At 38.5% G+C, this 20272-nt stretch overlaps 2 long non-coding RNA genes across 2 annotated transcripts; one reads left to right on the top strand and one right to left on the bottom strand.

Moving 5' to 3' along the window:
• Positions 1–1200: 1200 nt before the first annotated feature.
• LOC136674113 (uncharacterized) lies at positions 1201–3602 on the top strand. Its single transcript, XR_010795998.1, has 3 exons — positions 1201–1251; positions 2114–2154; positions 2557–3602. It is a non-coding gene; the product is annotated as an uncharacterized lncRNA (long non-coding RNA).
• Positions 3603–14657: 11055 nt separating this feature from the next.
• Positions 14658–18944, bottom strand: LOC136674313 (uncharacterized). The gene is made up of 3 exons (XR_010796037.1): positions 18825–18944; positions 17889–17951; positions 14658–15451 (listed from the first exon to the last, which is right to left on the bottom strand). It is a non-coding gene; the product is annotated as an uncharacterized lncRNA (long non-coding RNA).
• Positions 18945–20272: the final 1328 nt, after the last annotated feature.

The following is a 20272-nucleotide window of genomic DNA, read 5'->3' as shown; positions in this document are numbered from 1 at the left end:
GTTTAGTCGCCTCTGATTGGTCGATCTCTGTCATAAGCTAATGGCAGCTCTTTCCGTTTGAAAAGTGAACTCTTCCATAATGCTATATGTCATATGCTAAATGCCATAATGTAAAACCATTTATCTTTCAGCTCTAATAGTCAAATTTTGGTCAGATTTTATGGCTTGTGTTGTATTTTCTTTATACTGAAGTTGTTTGTTGACGTTCCCTGGTTACTATGGTGGCACTTAGAGAAATATTTATTTATGAGTGTGCCAAAAGAACTCAGGTGGTAATCTATCCAACTAGTCTTTTTAAAGATCTTCTTTCTGATCACAAAATGATGACAATGCAAATAAACTGCAAGAGAAATTCTGGAGCTGATTTTTATCCTTAGTCAGGATGAGGTTAGATAGGATTTGTGTTAAACAAGGTAAGGTGCCACAGAACCTGAACATCAGAAGATGCGATCCACTGAGGCTACACAGGTTTGAGTCAGTGCTTAGATGGGAGCCCTCCTCCTAAGCTTTGGTGGATGCTGGAGGTGGTGTTAATGGGGCCAATAGGGGGCGCTGTCCCTGTGGTCTGTGTAAGAGCAGCATCATGGGCCCTCTACTGAAGAAAGAGTGCTATTATTCTGATAAAACCAAGGTCATGACCCCGGGGACGCTCCTTAGCACAAAGTCTCTGGCCTCCTAATCGTCCCCACCTTCAGTTCACAGTCACTCCCTCTCATCTCTTCTCTACCTAATAGCTGATGTGGGGTGGGCACACTGGCCTGAAATAGATGCATTTAAATCATCAAGGTAGATATTGTGTGTCAGTGGGGGTTGAGGTGACTCTCTAATGTTCCAGAGAATGTACGGCGCTTTAGGAGTCTAGGAGTGTATCTCTAATCATCGTCATTAGATCTCCACCCTGTCTTCTAATTGTCCTAGAGCATACACACACACACACACACACACACACTGAGGAAACACTGCTGTTAAAGTGTATTCATGGTACAGAATGGGTTGCTCAGAAGGGCTGGGGTCTGTGGTTTTCACATTTCCCTCACACCTTCAAGGTGAGAAACCTTGAGATAATTTCTCACATCTGCAGATCACACAGATCATAACCACACATTGGGTTTAACACAAAGTTTCCATCCTTGCGTAACCAGAGAGAAGACCTTTATAAAGGGATGTCTGACTGAGACCTGACTGAGTTCTTCTGAGACTCTTCGGGACAGTTGTGAATCCTGAACCTGGCTCCTTCTCTTTATGCTCCAGGTGAGGATTCCATGTGTTTTACAGACATTGTGTGTTTTTACAGGTTTTACTTTGATTTACTGGGGTCCGGGCATGTTCTGGTGTTTTAAAGATAAGCACTAGGTCATCTTCTTAAATCAGCTTCTGATTACAGCCACAAAAACTATGGTGTGTAAACTGAACAGTGGACTAGAAAAAGGCTGACTTGTCATATCACATTCTTTCACATTACCATACTCTCATAATGAGTGCAGTGTGTTTACTGTGCAATGAGTACAAAAATAACACAGCTCTACCCTTGAATCTTTCAGGCTTATTATTCAATTCTGCTTTGACAGTGTGTGGTAGCTACTTCTACAACTGTACTACACCTGCTACCATAGGCAACATCTGGGACTTCTGATTGGGAGGGGGCAAGTTGTCTTAGTGAACAGTTTACTTGGTTATAAATATATTAGATGTAAAAAATACATTTTAAAGCACTTAGTTATGTACAAGAGTAACTGTTGTGAATTATTAAAAATGACAATTGTCATTAACCTAAAAATCAAGTAGTAATATACTATGTTCACTATTGCTGACATCCTTTAATTCATCTAAACCAAACTCACCCCTACGTTTGGATACAACGTTATCCCCAATAACAGAACAAATAGATCACATGATTTTGCAGGGCTTTTTCCTAATGGAACTCATAATGAATGCAGTCACCAATAATACTTAATTTTTAGATTATATTTTGTTGAACAAAATGACAGTTTGAAGAGTGTTTAAATTATGGATTACAAATATATGTAACACAAAAACGTTTTGCCTTGTTATTACATTGTTGTTATTATGTTTTGAGTTGTCAATATTTATTGTGACTCTTATTCTTGGACAGGTCACTACATTTCACTGATTTCTTCAGCTGGACTCTCTCAGGTTTGGGATTCTCTGCTTTTTTGAGATCATAATAAAATAAAGAATCTTTGCCACAACAATGCATAATGGTTCTGAATGTTTTCCCATTACCTGAGCCACATATCGTCACTTATGTCTGGATAAAATGTCATATCTCCAAATTGTTAACTTGCAGGGGAAACGTGTCATTAATGGTGAATGGAGTTTTAAAGAACCAGACCTTTCCCTGGTCGTTGTGGAGCGTTTTGTTCATTCATCAGGGCATTAGTGCTGCTTAGAGGATCTCACTTTTTTATTTATTTATTTAAAAATACCACAACTGACAATGACAGAAATAATAAATATATTTTTTTCATTAGTGATGATCTGAACTGAGACTAGGTTGTTAATAATGACTGTCTTTGCTTGTTTCTCTCTCCACAGATTTCACCTTGAAAATGATCTGGTCCGCTCTGGTACTTTTGCTGATTCTGACTGCTGCAGTGTCCAAAGAGGTTGGACGAGAAGATGATTTCATCAATAAACATGTTAAACCCAACATGACTCCAAACGAATGTGATGTGGAAATGGCCAAAATAAATCAGCTCCTTTCACGAAAGGCCAAGAAAAATATCTGCAAAGGGATTAATACTTTTGTACTGGACCATATTGAGGAAATCAGGACGGTGTGCACTAGTGGAGTCAGATTGATAGATGACTATTTTTTAAGCATCAAGGGTTTTAACAAAGTGGAATGCCTCTTAGAGAGTATGACAGGAAATGACTGTAAATACCAAGGAGAAGATCAAAAAGGACCCATCTATGTGGCGTGTAAGGGGAACCATCCAGTGCACTATGGGGCGCCACCTAATCATGAATCTAAATCTGACCCTTTTCTACCCAGTGTTCTCCGCTTTTTTTTTTAAATCTCAAATTCCTCCCATTAGCTACACCACCTCCAGTCCTACCATTCTGAATCTGAGAGGGTGTAATAGCACTTCCTCTGAGATGTCTGCAGCCAACTACAGGTTCTTTTCAACCTGCTGCTAACACAAATGAACTCAACTTGGGGGAGAACATTACCTGCACAGATGTGCAATATTAGCTAACAAACCCCTTTACTGCTAAAGCTGTCTGTCAGTTATCACAACAGAAGTGTGAAATTAAGTGTTCCCCTCCAAGCCAATTGAGTTCTTTGTATTAGCAGCAGTGTGAAAAGCTGAGAGGAAATGTGTATTACCCTCCATGTGTGTATGCTGCATTTACTAAGTTTAATTTTATTCATAATAATCACTCATTAAATTCTGCAATCATATTCACAGGTGTGTGTTGTGTGTGTGTGTGTGTGTGTTTATGTCCATGCATCTTGGTCCTGCTTTAAATACACCTTTAAGAACAGTGTAGAATAAGAATCATCTTTATTAATCCCCTTAATAAAGGAATTTATCCAATTCATTTCATGCACAACACTGTGGTGCAGTGAAAGAGGGCATCAGATTCTGTATTTCATTTCCATGATCTTTGAGAAATGCCCACATGGAGAGCAGAGCAAGTGGACGTCTGGCCTTAAAATTGTAATTCTGAATATTCTCCTGTTCTGTTTTAAATTGTTGCAAGACAAATCTGTTATTTCAGTTGCTAATAAAAGTTGTTACTGAGCATTAAAACATGGTCTGTTCGCTGATTTTTTAAGTTACTCTTGGGACTAGAATGGATTATTTTAAATCTGGGAAAAGCTGTTAAACATTTGGTGCTGGATTGTAATTGTATTGTATTGACAATGTTATTTCGGTTTCACAAAATATATATAAGGCAGCACAGGTCTAGGGACCTGGAGGATGTGGGTTTAAGTCTGGCTCCAGGTGATTGTCTGTGAGGAGTTTGGTGTGTTCTCCCAATGTCCGTGTGGGTTTCCTCTGGGTGCTCCGGTTTCCTCCCATTGTGTGTCTCCCTGTGAAGGACCGACACCCCCTCCGGGATTTGTGTACCTGCCTTGTGCCTGGTGATTCCAGGTAGGCTCCGGACCCACTGTGACCCTGAACTGGATAAGCGGTTATATACAATGAATGAATAATGTTAATTTTTGTTGAATGTTAAATTGGAGATTTTCAGCCATGAATATATTAAAGTTATGTCATTGGACTTTTGAGTCAAAAGGTAATTATTGACAAGAGCAACAGCGCCCCAACATTAAACATTAAGTGGTTAAACAATCTCAATCTTTTTCCATATTCAAATCCAATCTTAAGACTCACCTCTTCTCTCTTTCCCATGGCCTCACCTCATCCTAAACTTGCTAATTTTCGGTTCATTGTAATAGTACTGTTGGTTGATGTTTGTCTGTAACTGTTGAACCTGTATTGTGTACGTTGAATGTTTCTATACCAATGATTGGGTCTTTGGGTTTTAGAAAAGCGCTATATAAGAATAAAGTATTGTTATTATTATTTAGCTCTGCCTTCTGTTTTTTCTTTACTTTATAACCCTTTACTCAAAACCACATTTAGCCCCATTTTCTCTCAACTATCTCCAGATGTTCCCATTATAAGATCACATCTGCCTCAACAAGATTAGAACTTATAGTTTTAGTGTTATTTATTTTATGTGTCAAGAATACAAAAAGCTATTTTTATTCATTTCTTATTATACTTTTTTTTATTATTATTAAAGCTTTGCAACAAAGCCCCTCGGCTTTTATTTTTTGCAGGCTGAATGTAAAAGTGAAGTATTATAAAAAAGATCAAACAGGCAGGACACACACTACACATCTGCTGTTGCACATGTGTTGTTGCAGTGTTACACTAGGCATGTAGTGAGGCTGTGAATATGGATTGAGATACACCAGATACGCATCTGAGATTTGGCCTAATACCATGTGAAATGGGGGGGCTTTGTGCTACATTAAATATCTACTGGTCATATAAGGAGCTGTTGCATTGTTTTCAGTGTAAGACAGAACACAGATAATATAAACTATATTGCCAAAAACATTCACTGGTTTGCCTTCGCACACATATGAACTTAGTGACATCCCATTGTTAATCCATAGGGTTGTCAGTCAACCCCTTGCAACTATACCAGCTTCAAATCTTCTGGGAAATCTTTCCACAACACTTAGGAATTTTTAACCATTGTTCAGGGTCGTGGCAGGTCGAGGGTGTTCTACAAAAGGACTAATGGCAGCCACTGTTCATTTGTACCCTCTCAGTTTAAAAAAGTAAGATGCTCTGAATCCATGTGACCTTGCACAATGCCAGGAGTAAACTAGAGAAGTATAAGCCCTGCAGCCCCCAGTATTAGTCTGTGGAGGAGGCTCCTACAGCAGCCCAGGGGAACAAACTCTCTGATAAAACACCAGGCCAGTGATTTTAGACAAAATGCTGATAGACAGAACATATCTTAACCCTAATCTACTCCAGAGGTTTTCTTATCAACAAAGAAGACTCTGCTATCATCCAAACTGGTGTGAGAACTGGTCAAAGTGTATCTCTGGCCTTGTTCAGCCCTGACCAAAGTGTGAAAACATCTTCCACCTGATCAGCCTCTCTCTCTTCTCTCAAGTGGGTGAAAACCTGAGGTGTGAAAACAGTTCTCAAAGCTTGAAACAACAAGACAACCTGCCCTTTGTGCTCAGCCTCTAATGAATTATTACAGGGCACAGAATATACAATCAGCCAAAAATGACAACCGCCTAATTTATTCAACATTCATCGTCCATTCATTGATCAGCTATACTTTGTAGTTTCACAACCAGACTGTAGTCCATATGTTGCTCTACATACAATTATTTGCTCCCTTTCACCTTGTTCTTCAGTGATCAGGACCTGCACAGACCAGGTATGGTCTGGGTTGTTGATCATTCTCACTGACATGGTGGTGGTGTGTTAGTAGAGTGTGTGTTAATGTGAGAATCAGACAATGAAGTATCAAGAGATAACAGACTAATGGTTCACTTGTAAAACCTCAATAATGAGTCTACTCAGTTCCCAAATGCTTAAACAGTTGCATTAAGAAGAAACATCTGTCCAAGTTTTTATGTGTCAGGTGTCAAATTTACACCACAACACAACTCATCATTTTTGGAAATAAGGTTTATACATGTGTATGGTAAAACATGGTAATGTCTGAAAAAATCTGCAGAATCTACTATTTGTCCAGGGTTTGGTTGGAGTCTGACTGACTAATTAAGAGAGAGATATATGATTTCACTTAAGAGATGTGAGAGGAAAGTTTAGTGTGCTGGTTTCCTGTCTACATGAAAGAAGACTGATGTTTTACACTGGTTCTGCTCTTGTTATTGGTGTACTAACGCTGTAGCCTTTATCTTTATCTAACTTTAGAGTGTTCAAGTGTTTTCTTAACCCTAACATAATCATGAGGTTTTCTCACCAACAAAGTAGATTCTGCTATCAGCCGAACTGGTCAAAGTGTTTAAGTCTGGCCTAGTTCAGCTCTGACCAAAGTGTGAAAACACCTTCCACCTGATCACTCACACTCTTCTCTCAAGTGGGTGAAAACCTTAGGTGTGAAAACATTTCTCAAAGGCTTGAAACAACAAGACCCCCTACCCTTTGTGTTCAGCCTCTAATGAAGTATTACAGGGCACAGAATACACGATCAGTCAACACTTTACAACCACCTCCTTTATTCTGCATTCATTGTCCATTTGATCAGCTATACTTTGTAGTTTCACAACCACAGAAATTAGTCAATTTATATTAAGAAAAAACAAAGGAGCTGTTCAGCTGTTTATTTTCTTCATGCTGGTATCAGTTCAGTAAATCTTCAAAATAATTAAAACATCAAACAATTATGTTTTTAATGCATTTGACACCACAGCACAACACCAAACCTTTTAGGAAATAAAATATATACATGTGTATGGTAACACATGGTAATGTCTGAAAAATCTGCAGAATCTGTTGTTTGTGCAGGGTTTGGTTGGAGTCTGATTGGCAAGCTAACATTGCTTGTTAAAATATCCAATAATAGGAGGAGACAGAGAGATATATGTTTTCACCTCAGAGATGTGTGAGGAAAGTTTAGTGTTTTGTTTTCTTGTCTACATGAAAGCAGACTGATGTTTTACACTGGTTCTGCTCTTGGTGTACTAATGCTGTAGCCTTTATCATTATTATTAGAGTTTTCAAATGTTAACTTTATTTTAATTAAGAAATACCTTTGGAGATGATGGTTTACAGGAAGCTCTAATCAACACTTACTTTTCAGGTTAGTTTTTAGAACTATATAGTATTATAGAGTAAATTTTTATTTTAATTTTATAACATTTTATACATATATATTTATGATTTTTTTTAATTTATCTTGAATTCTGGACATTTTTGAAGATTGTTTGATGGAAACCCTGATAACAGACCAGGGTCAGCGCTCAGTTTGGTGCCTTTCTTTCATTTTTTATTATTATTTTTTTTTATTTATTACATTTTTTTTTGACCGTGACATTACAGATAAACATTGCTACATACAGTGTAGCACATGTAATAAATCTTGCTAATCTCATTTGCAGCTCCAGTCACTGGTAAGTTTTTTAAGTTTAGAAAAAAAATCACAGTTTTACATTAGAACTCTATTACATTAACATTTCTAAAAGTAATAAATTCCATAACAATACTATAAAAGCTATAAGGACTGACAAAAACACCCCCCCTCCCGTCATACAGCCAATGCCTGTGTTACTCCTCCAGCCAGTCGTCATGTCTTCAAGGTAGCGATATATAACCACTTAAAACTTTTTATTTATTTTTTATTTTTAATAATGCTACATGTATTTTTTTTACTAATTTGAGAGTTTTGTAAACATATATCAGTGCAAAAAGGGTGACTTTCTGGGTGGGCTGGAACACATTAATTGCTTTTCCATTATTTTAAATGGGGAAAATTGACGAGAAACAAAATTTTCCACTTACGAACCAGGTCACGGAACGGATCAAGTTCGTAAGTAGAGGTTATATATAAATTATAATTAGGAAAATTAATCTTGATATCAAGTTAAGATTTACTAATTGCTGACAGTTTTGTTTCTAATTAAATTTTCGCATTAACAATAAACCCCTTAAACTCATCCTGTACTTTAATTTCCAGGGTAATTCCTTCCATAGCCGTAGACATTTAATAGCAAATAACCACTGAAGAAAATTTGTTCTGTGCACTGGCATCCAACAATTGCTGCTTACTCCTCCTCTAGTAACATCTCCAGTGCTTTTTTTTTTTGCTTTATTATTATGTGGTGAAGTAAGGTCCAGATGCCAAAATTACTATTTGTACATTTCACAAGTGTGCCATCTCAGGGCAGGATTGCCTCCGGTTTATGGAAGTCTGATTCACCCAGCGGGCGGCACGGTGGTGCAGCAAGTAGTGTTGCACAGCTTCAGGGACCTGGAGGTTGTGTCCTGCGGGTCGGATCCCGCTCTAAGTGACCGTCTGTGAGGAGTTTGGTGTTTTCTCCCTGTGTCCACGTGGGTTTCCTCTGGGTGCTCCCATTGTCGAAAAACATGGTGTGTAGGTTGATTGGCCACTCAAAAGTGTTCGTAGGTGAGAGTGAATGTGTGAATGTGTGAGTGTGTGTTGCCCTGTGAAGGACTGGGTCCTCCAGGGTGTATTCCAGCCTTGCGCCCAATGATTCCAGGTAGGCTCTGGACCCACCGCGAACCTGAACTGGATAAGTGGTTACAGGTAATGATTGAATGATTCACCCAGCTTTTAACAAAGCACTAGTTTTTGTTATCAGACACAGTGTGGACAGCTTTTAAAGCTGGGTGAGCCTGCAGGGTCCTTGTGAGGTCTTATTTGTTTGTAGTATCCAAGTGTGAAACCATTTCTCAATACGTGAATACATGTTCTTATCTGTACTTTTGTTCTCGTGTCCAGTCTCAGCCAAAGTACTGTTCCACATCTAAGCAAGTACAGTTCAAATACCAGGATGTGTTCATGCTCCGCCCCCAATATCGAGGTGGCACTGGGACGTGACATCTGTAGACTTGAAAGAGTCAGATATCCCAGAATGCCTTTCGCACCAACCTAAGCGCTATTAATTTTTTCATGCCACAGAGACAGTGACTCATCAAGTAAGCCAGAGTTCCAATTTCATAACGACCACAGCGTCCTTGTGAGTCGAACTCGACAAGTTTGCACAGTTCGAATTTGATGTACTTTGTATTGAGAAACAGCCTGAAAGTCATATTGTATCTGTTGTTTTTCATGGTTTCCCGACCCTTGGATTGCTTTTTGGACTGGTTTGTTTTTGTACACGTCTCTTTATTAAACTTGTACTTGTCTCCAACAAGTGTGTGTGCGTCTGACAGCAAGACTGGGGGAGTGTACACCAGACTCACTTTCATTAGCCTAACCTGTTAAATCAAAGACCTTTGCAGACATCCCCAACTTTGTGGTAATTAAAATTCATGACAAGAAGGTCTACACAGATGACCATTTTCTCTCCTGACTAATGATCAGCAGGGAGTCAAGAAGTCTGGAGACTTTGTATATTTCTTTAAATAGATCATTTGATTAATGCCTTCTTTAACATGTATTGTATCCTCCGGTACCACTCTGGTCCAATCAGAACCCTGAACTCCCCCTTTGGCATTTCAAGAACCATTGAAAAACTCCATACAGAGAGTAACAGCTTAGTCAAGAGTTCAGTCAGTGGAGTTCGGTGAGTCAGCAAGTCCGCTATGAGTCAGCAAGTCCGCTATGAATCAGCGAACAGTCAGCTTTGGGAGTCATTTTCAGGAATCACCTCGAGAATCAAAATGGAACCGGACAAGAAGATTCAACAAGAGGAACAAAAGCCAGCTTACTCCGCTCAACAAAGCTTGACACTTGAATGTAAGGACAGTAGCAAATAGGCTGAATTCCACTTTAAGCTTGAACATCCAGCAGAAAGAAATAGTACTTTTAAGTCAGATGTAACTTTTTATATTATTTTGTTTGTTTGTTTTTTATTGCTCAATAAGAGGTTCCACGTTAGAACTAATCAAATGATTGGCTAAGGCTTGACCAAGTTACACCACGTCTGAGATTAGGCCACAGATTAGAACAAATGTATTCATCCAGAAAGAATGTTACAGAGTCGCTGAATCTGCCGCTAAAAGTGTCTATAAACTTCAGCCAGCCCAGTAAGAGAACTTAGGTTTTCTAATCCTAAATTAGAAGGACCTAATCCTACCAGAACCCCACCATACCTTAAGAGCCCAGCAGGTAAAGGCCGGAGAGGCAGTCCTTCAGGCCCCCTGACCACCAAGAGGACCAACTGCCCAGAACCTTTTCTTTTGACCCGGATCCTCATCTGGAGCCAAACAGCTTTGTGGAGCCCATACTTCGGTAACTCCGGTAGGCTCAGTTGAACGTGCTCTTCAGGTTGATGCCAAATTAGTCGATTTGATCTAATATACACTTCTCTTAGGTATTATTTATTAACACATAACATTTAAGTAACACACTCATCATATTAATTTTCTTCTCATTATGCATTATGAAAGATCATATATGGGTTTTTTCCAGTCTTATAAATTAATTATTAAATCTTCATATGTTATGATGTTTATCAAAATAAATAATCCCATTTCAAATCATCTGAGTGTGTTCTGTTTAGATGTGGAATTTTGCTGATTGCAGTTTAACTGTTAACCACTTTTAAACCAAGGTAATGGCAAATTTTGCATTACGGTGTACAGCTTTACAACCACCATCATCCTCAATAACTCCATCAATAAACTGGTGAGGTTGATGTAATTTACTTCCTGTAAAGACTCTTGTGGACTAAGGACATTGTTTCTTTTAGGTGAAAACTGTATATATTTTTCAGAGCTTGAGGATGATGGAACATTTGTAGTTGTTTTGTTTGTTTCTGTTTTTTAATTGTTTATATCTGTATGGCACCCATAATATATGCTTTTTCACTGTTTGTGGTTGACAGTGATTGGTATATCATGTGCTAGTTAGGAAACCTAAATCATGGTGACTGTACGTTTATTTACTAGCATTGTTACAAGGTAAGCTTTAAAAAAAATAATGTTATAAAACGACAAGATCTCAGCATATTGTATTTTTCTTGAATTTCACAGCAGTCAGTGTCGGCGCTCCACCCAAACGGATCACAGATGATGCAGTGCTATCTTAACTTTCTCGATTTTCTTTTGGTCAACATATATCACAAAAGCTTGGCGTTCCTTTTATCTTATAGTGAAGCACACTGACACTGGTTTGGTATAATTTAGTGTCAGACAATTAGATTTGAGCCATTGAGACACACTAATAATTTACTTTCTTTCTAATTTACAGCTTTCTGTGGAGTTCCTGCTGAAACATAAAATTATTTCATCTGCATACATTTGACATTCTGTTCCTTTACAACTTTCAGGTAGATAATTTATGTACAAGCAAAAGAGCAGTGGGCCCAGGATTGACCCCTGTGGATACACACATTACAATCCAGAAATGGTGATTTCACATTGTTTATTTTAAAACACTACTCTCAACATTCCAAGTATAACTAAAAGCAGCCTATAATTTGCTGAGATGTGTTAATCTTTCCAATGTTATAAGTATTTCATGATTCACAGTATCAAACAATCGAAATACAGTATCAAAATACAGCTCCCACCTCTTGACCTGTATCCAGTGATCCAAGCATTGTGCAGACATATCTTTTGTCTCTGTACCCATTGTTTAGATCTTGGATTTGATTGCCATTTCCCTGTGCAACCAAATATAGAAGTTGGAAAGGAGCAACCAGTCCAGAGAAAAGGTATGAGGTGTTTACAAACACAAACAGAAGTGGAGTCTAACAAACCACCTCTACTCTTGACTGCCATTTTGTCTCCCCTAGCTGCCATCTTGTTGACGCCCTGCTGACTCACCCCTCTCCCACCGGAGCTTAGACCAAGAATGAATAAGCCTGGGTTCAGACTCACAGCAAGTTGCTCTTCAGACTCGTGAGTGAAAATCTAGCTCAGAAAAATGAGAGCTTCAGAAAATCAATGGATAACAACTATCACCCAGTAGGTCCAATAGGAACCATATACCACACTGCAGAGAGGTGCATTACTGAGGTCTGTATCAACAAAGATTTTACTTGCTGGATAGTTTCCTGGAACTCAGACACTTTTGATAGACATACCCTAAAGTTAGAGTTTTGGCTGGTAATGTAGTGTTGCTTATGTGAAAAATCCTGATAACAGACTATAAATGCTCTTAAGATTTTTTTTTTTATGATGTAGCCATCTGGGTAATTTTTTTTCCCATAATAACACACACACACACACACACACACACACTCACCTACCTGTGTTTGTCAGGTGATTCCACATTTGGTCCTGAATTGTTTCTTCCATTCTCTAGGCCACAGACATTTAATCCATTTTACCAAATATAAGACTGTGCCTACTAAAATTAGTTTTAGGGATTCTACACTTGGCATTGGTTTGATTTCAAGAAAATAGATTTTATTTGTTTCCACTGTAAGTGACAGCAGGCTTAATATTTTATTTATTTATTTATTTTTGGATTAACATTTTCAGTTTTATGGAATAATTTTTGTGTGAACTTTAGTTTGTGTCTGAATTTGAACAACAGATTGTGTGTGTGTTAGAATTTGGAACTGTATTTTGGAACTGTATTTGGAACTGAAAAAAATAAAGTAAAATATATTACATTCAGATCAGGGCAAAAAATAAATAAATAAATAAATATTCATGAAACTTACATTAAAATCTTTTTGACACAAAGGTCATTGCATGTATCTTCAAACTCTGGGACACAGTTTAGTTGGTCACAGGGTGCTGTGCAATGTGAGCGACATCTTGTGGTCAGTTACTACTGCTGCGTTAGAGTGGACTTTACCCATTAGAAATATAGAGACAATGTGATTGTCGCGCGTGTGTATTACGTTTTATAAACTCACAGTCGGAGAAAACAAACTCTGCTTTATCTTTTAGTTCTTAAAGGGGAAGTTCGGTGATTATTTTCCCCCACAAAGACAGTGGCCTCTCAATTGGCCTCCAACCATGCCTTATATGTCTAATAGTGTTGAGTAAAAAATTTTACTCTTTCTGCATATTCTCTTCATGACAGAGCCTGGTTTATTGGGGCCATCTCCCTGTCACACCAATCTGGAGTCATGCTGGGCCTAACGTTTTAATCTGAAGTCTCCTTCTGAGTGGACACTGCAGCAGCATCAGAACAGACCTGGTCATCTTCACAGTGAAGTCTGGAGAGAGAAATAAAGCATATAAAATACATACAGTACAAGATCAAAAGTCCATAGACACCTTCTTGTAATGAATGAACCCAACGTGTCCACAAACTTTTATAGAATAGTAGTAGTAAGAATTAACAAATAAAACTTCAATGAGGTCACAGCAACAAGTCACAGTGAGTTTCAATGCTGAACTGTGCACTAAAGTGAAAAATACACCCAGTGACACATCATCAGATTTTCAGTAAATAACCCTCTATTAAACACATAAAATTTCAAAATCACTATTAATTTATTTATTCTTTAATTTTCTGTAGGTTTTTCATCCCGTTCAGCTTCATGGTGGGTCTGAGGCCTACTTAGAATCACTGTGCCCAAGGCAGGAACACACCCTGGACAGAGCATCACACTTTCACTCAGTCACTCACACACACTCACGCCTGTGAACAATTTCACACACAGTCACTCACACCTGTGCCTCCCTTTTTCTGAATCTACTCCAGTTGCAACACGAGAACCTCAACTTCTTCTGTATCTTCTTCATATTATATGAGCTTTGAAAACTCATGTCATGAAATAGTTTGTGATATTTGCCTCAGTTTAGTTTGTAGAAGTTGCACCAAAGTTTGCAGTAACAGAATCACAGACAGAGAGAGTGGGAACATAGAAAGAAGTGAGTGAAAGTCCTAACTGAGCTGTGAAAACATTTTTAAAACAGGCTTTTAAACACTCAGAGAGATGGTAGCCATGGCCTAATTGTTAGTGGATCAGACCTTTTACCGGAAGGTTACTGGTTCGATGCCTGTGACCGGTAGGAACATCCATGGCTGAAGTGGCACATAACCCCCAAAATGCTCCCTGTGCTCAGAGGATGGCTGCCCACTGCTCTCTGTGTGTGTGTGTCTGTGTGTGTGTGTGTGTGTTCACTGCCCCTAATCACTAGGGTGAATGGATGGGTTAAATGCAGAGGTCAAATTACATTGTATGGTTGTACAATGATCATAAAACATATCACTAATTCACTAAAAAAAAGCTGAGCTGAACAATCATGGACAGGTGTTCAACACTTAATCTCAGCCGAGATGGAATGTTATATAACATTATGTTTTACAGCTTTGTCCAGATAGAAATGTCAGTAAAATGGACCTAGTGTAACTTTCATCATTAGGAACATCAGATACTTAGATACATATACACAGCTATAGATATGACACAGACAACTTTGTTATTAATCATGTTGGTCATTGTTTTTAATGATACAGCATGAAGCAAAAAAAATAAAAACTAAATAAAGATTAAAGAACAGAAGGATATAACCTGACTTTATGTTTACAATGCATGTATTTCCTGTCTCTATATCGACACTGAATTTAGCAAATATTTCTAATATGTATATGATAACAGTACATTTATTTCTGAAAGAATATCGAAGTTAAGCATTTTCTTGTCAAAAATAAGAACAAAATTGATAAAGAAAGCCGCCCTGCTTTACGTTACTAGAAAACGCCTGCAGGAAAAGTACATTCTCCATTAACTGCTGTTTTCAGACAAGGTATAAACATATCCAAGCAAAATGAAGTCATTGCTGCTCTGATTGAGAAACAGAGAGGTGCTGTTGCAGAGTGAAAAGGTCTGAATTATGGTTCACACACTGTACCTTCTTGTGACTGATTGGTCTGAGTCTCAAAGTGCATTGGCACACATTTGCCATTAACCTTTTCACAGCCCACAATCACATTCATTTTCGCACTGGTAATCTTCTGTATTTTACAATCACTTTTTTGGTCCTTGCTTTTGATCATATAAACAGTGAATTGCTTCTTACTAATGCACAAGTTTTTGCTGTCATTCACCTCAAAGCCCTCTCCGTTACAGATTTGTTCAACTTCATTTGCATCACTGTGTCGAAAAAAGGTTTGCTGATTTACTCGAGCACAAAGTTCGTACTTTTTTAGGTGATCTTTCCAAGCGTCCGAAGAGTGAACTTTGAAATACTGTGGTAGAATGTGCTTTTTCTCAAACTGCACGTAGGCCAGCGGGTTTTGCGAATTATTCTGACAACGTGAAGCAGAGGTGAGAGCTAGAGCCAAGAGGAACAGCAGTAGAGCAGACTTCCTCATCCTGAGAGAGAGAGAGAGGGAGAGAGCGAGAGGTTTACTAATAAAACATTTACTGAAAGAAGTTATTGTATGTTTTATGGATGTTTTGTAGGTTATCATGTGATACACTCTAAGAAGTAAATCTCTGCAGTGTGAATGTACCCTCACAGGTCCAACATTCATCTGAACATTCAGCTGTGTTCCTAAAGACATGGCACAGGCTCATCTCCAGAAGGGGTTGTTCAAAACATAACTGTTATAAAAAAGAAAACCTGATGTTTGAAAGAAATTGTGTGTATCAAATCAGTGCAGTTTAAACACACTTCATAATAATTAATTAATTAATCATCTGTAACTGCTTTTTCAGTTCAGAGTACAGTGTGTATAATAATAATAATAATAAAGACATACTAACACTAAGATATTTGGTGCATTTCTGCAATTTCTGGAGAAATTGGTCCCTGGAACTGTGTGACTGCAACGGTACCTGCTGCGACACCGTACCGCCCAGTTTATATTGTTTGCTATTTTTTTGTTTGTTTTATTATTTTTTTCTTTGTTTGTTTGCCCTTTGTTATTAATAACAGACTTTTTTTTCATCTGTAAGTTAAGCCTTTGTTCGCTCCATTATCTGTTTTCATTGATCTGCTCCTGCTGATTGTTTTTGTGTGTGCATTATATTTGTAATTTAACCCTCTACTTCTGAATTCTAGAAGCATAGCGCAATGTTTAGTGGGTTTTGGCCAGGATTTGTTACACTGTAAGATCATTGTGTGGTTGTATAAATGTAGTCCTGCAAACTCCTAATAGTGTGTTCCTGAGTAATGACATTAAACAGTTAATTGCAGACGACAGGTTCAGCATTAATGGTCCATCATCAGTTTTCTGAGTTTGTTGGGGTTTTCTTTTCTGAATTAGAGATAGGACAGATAAGACAGAACAGGGTGGAGCTAAGTACTTGGAGGACTTATTATACAGCATCCATGTCAGTTACTTTTCAGTGATCAGAACCAGCTAAAAAAAATACCCTGGACCACTTTTTGTATCAAACCTTTTTATTCATTTATTTTCCTTAAGCACTTCATCCTGGTCAAGGTTGCAGTGAATCTGGAGCCTAAACTGACTCACTGTGTGAGACAGGAACAGACACTGGACAGGGTGTCAGTCCATTACAGGGCATCACACACTCACACATTCTCTCACACTTACAACTGTGCACAGTTTCACACACACACACATTCACTCACCCATACCTGAGGACAGTTTCACACACTCACACAGTCACTAACACACACACACATTCTGCACAGACAATCCACCTACCAACATGTGTGTTAGGACTGTGGGAGGAAACCAGAGAAATCAGAGGAAACCCCCACAGACACAGGGAGAAAACTCCACAATCCTGTCCATGAGGAGTGCAGAGTGTTCTCCCTGTGTCTGTGGGGGTTCTCTCTGTGTCTGTGGGGGTTTCCTCTGATTGCTCCCTGGAGGCAGGGTTTGAACCCACAACCCCAGGGCCCTGGAGCTGTGTGACAGTGATCTTCAAGTATTTATTAGTGAAGCTGCATTAACTTATTCTTTATATGAAATAAATAAAAATAAATAGACATATGCATTTTCAAGAGTAAGCTTTTCTAAAAGAAGCCCTTTATTTATTATTTTATGGAGCAGCTCCACAAGAGGGTAGTGTCACTCTTGATCAGTGTCACCTTGCTCAAACATGGGAGACCTGGTATAATATTTATATTGTAAACACATTTGTATTCTGTTGGTGCAGAAATATAGTAACTAGTAAATACACTATGCAAATAAACAGCTGGAAGCTTAGAGGTGTTTTTCCCGGCAGAGATACTTTCAGTTGAAAATCACAATGAAAAAATCTGTGTTGGCTTAATTCCTGTCTCAAAAACCAAACCTTAAAACTACAACTTGAACCAGTTTCAGAGTTAGATGCTGAAATGAGAAAAGAATCCATACATTTTGAAAGGGGGAACCAGTCTGTGTACAAGAGATGAAACTAGTTCAGTCCTACACAGTGTGTAATGCATACAAATGCACATAGATGGAGTAAATGTTATTTGTAACCAGTGGCCACTGGTGGTGGCGTTGTTTGTGTCACATTTTCAGTTTATAAAAAACATCCCAATATAATCTAAAACAAATTGTATGACACCAACACTCTGGGGAAATCTAACTGACTTTGGATTCAGCAGAATAATAGTTATGAATAAGATTATAAATTGCAGATCTAATGTGGCCCTAATACATGGTACATTCCATTACAGACTAGTTCAGAAAAACTGATATATTAACAAAACACTAATAAAACAGTAGGAATTCTAGAATCTAGTATTTATCTATATACTATATAAGACAACTGGGCTCTGTGTGTGTGTGTGTGTGTCTGTGTGTGTGAAAGAGAAAGAGAGAGAGAGAGAGCTGTTGTTCAGTCTTACCTGGTGAGCAGATTTAAGGCCACGTCTGGGAAAACTGGCACACTTAGTAATGGCTCAAAGACTCTAAAGTGAGAAAGAGAGGAGATCAGTGAGACACAGATTGATCATGAATGGACAAATCTCTTCTGCCTGTAGTTTCTTGATCGAAGTTCTGCTCTCCAACAGATCTTGTAGAAGAAAAAGATCTTATTGAATGTGGAGGCTGCAGGAATCCTATGAATTCATTATTCACCAATAAGCGTCAGGTCTTTCCTCCACCACTGACTCTCTGTGTGTAGGTGTGTGTGGGTGTGTGTGTGTGTGTTTGCTGGAATCCTGTGCCCTGATTACTCCACCACTGACTCTCTCTGCTTGGGGTGAGAGACGAAGCACACTTGAGATGTTAGAAGATACTGATTGGCATAATGTATGTTGCAACATGCATTTTTAATTAATTCATTAATTCATTCATTGTCTGTAACAGTTCAGGTTCGTGGTGGGTCTGGAACCTCTGTGCGCAAGGCAGGAACACATCCTTTGCATAGCAACACACACTCACACATTCAGTCACACACTTACACCTACCAACGTGTTTTTTGGACCGTGGGAGGAAACCCACACAGACCCAGGGGGAACACAACAAACTCTTCAGACAGTCACCCAGAGTGTGACTCGAACACACAACCCCTGGACCCTGGAGCTGTGTGATTGAGGCACTACCTGTTTTTGCATATTTTCTCTTAGCAAATGGTGCTTCTGATAGAAAGGTCATCCCCCAGTAGCCACAGAAATAAAAAGGAAGTTCACATTTCTCAATATCTCTTGTATATTACACTTATTTTACATATGTAATACACTCATATCTTAGATATGTAGTTATTGATTATACAAAAAAAATTTGGCCAGCTGTCAACAGTTTGTAAGTGTTTAAGAAGTCAAAACACAGGTGTTGCTCACCTGGTTGAAAGTGCTCTGAGTCTGATGTTGATGACTGAAGAGATGTGGAGAAATCACATATAATCCTTGTGTCCCAGAAGAGCCCTGATCAGCACCTAAGATCTCAGCATCTTCTCACTGACTTTAATAGACCCTATTTTATAAAGAAATAAGGGTGAAAACATTTTCACTGTTTTTTTTTTTTCATCAACAAGTTAGACTTTGATGTCGGGAAATTATGACCACAGCATTAAATTTAACCTCTGGTCGAGTTTAGCTCTGACAGAAGTGTGAAAACATCTTCACAAGATCAGCAAAACGTTGTGTTTAAGCTGCAGTAAAAATAAGTCTATATTGCGTGTGTAGTGGAAGTAGTATGCACACATTGCTGTGGCATTTGCACTACATAGCGGAGTCAATGATAATTCATTATTATTTAATTAATAATTAATTATTTAATTCATTTTGCTAAGCTCCATGTTTGGGAGCCATTAACTAATATGTAGTGTCCTTACCTGTCTTAATTTTAACTTAGACAAATAGGTCATCTTCACATATTATACAGCAAAAGTAGCTAGAATTAACTATTATTAATGAATTATGCTTATACTTTTGAAAACATTCCCTTCCTTATTGGCAAGGACCTGCTCAACAGGCTTGAGCCACCGATTGACTTCAAGTGTTTGAAGTGTAATTATGCTTTTCTAGTCTCTGCTGGCTGACTGCAAATGCGGCTCTGAGGAGTTTTGCAGGCTGCCCTTATCTTGTTGTGTGTTGTATGTATTTTGCTGGACTATGTGATGTTTCACTTTAATCTCTTTTTGTCCTGCACTTGAGAATTGAATGGAATCAAAATCACATGGGATGTTTTTTGTGGTTACCCTGGTTTGTCAGGTCTTTTAATTTATCTCTTTCTGGAGGCCATTTGGGATCCAAATGGGTCTTAGCAAAAGGGACTGTTATTGTGTGGACGGTCATTTGTTCATCATGAGCTGAGATTCTCTGGCTCATGGCATCCTTTGTCATTGTTGGAGTGTGAAAGGTGTTAGTAGTCTCTGTAGACCTGGTGTTTAGGTGACAGGAGTGAGCTTCAAGGTGATGTGAGTGTGAGATGGGCAGGGGTTTGTGAACCTGGGCCCAGATCTTCAAACACTTGAAGTCAATCAGTGGCTCAAGCCTGTTGAGCAGGTCCTTGCCAATAAGGAAGGGAATGTTTTCAATAGGAGATACATATACAGGGTGAACCAGACTTATGGGTCCTATTGTTATGAGCACTCTTGCCACATACCTTATGCTGATACCAGTGTATGAATAAGGCACAATTTGGAGGGAACAGTTTTGTAACTGTAATCTCCGTGGGGCATGGTCTGCTGCTGCTGTTGCTTCATCAAAGAGTGTGGATGACATCAGAGTGATGTCTGATGCAGTGTCCAAGAGAGCTTCTTGTACAAGCTTCTTTTCCAGGACTG

The sequence above is a fragment of the Hoplias malabaricus genome, chromosome 2, assembly GCF_029633855.1.
Source record: "Hoplias malabaricus isolate fHopMal1 chromosome 2, fHopMal1.hap1, whole genome shotgun sequence".
Classification (NCBI taxonomy): domain Eukaryota; kingdom Metazoa; phylum Chordata; class Actinopteri; order Characiformes; family Erythrinidae; genus Hoplias; species Hoplias malabaricus.
The sequence above is the reverse complement of the archived record's forward strand: the minus strand, read 5'-3'. Positions and strand labels throughout refer to the sequence as shown.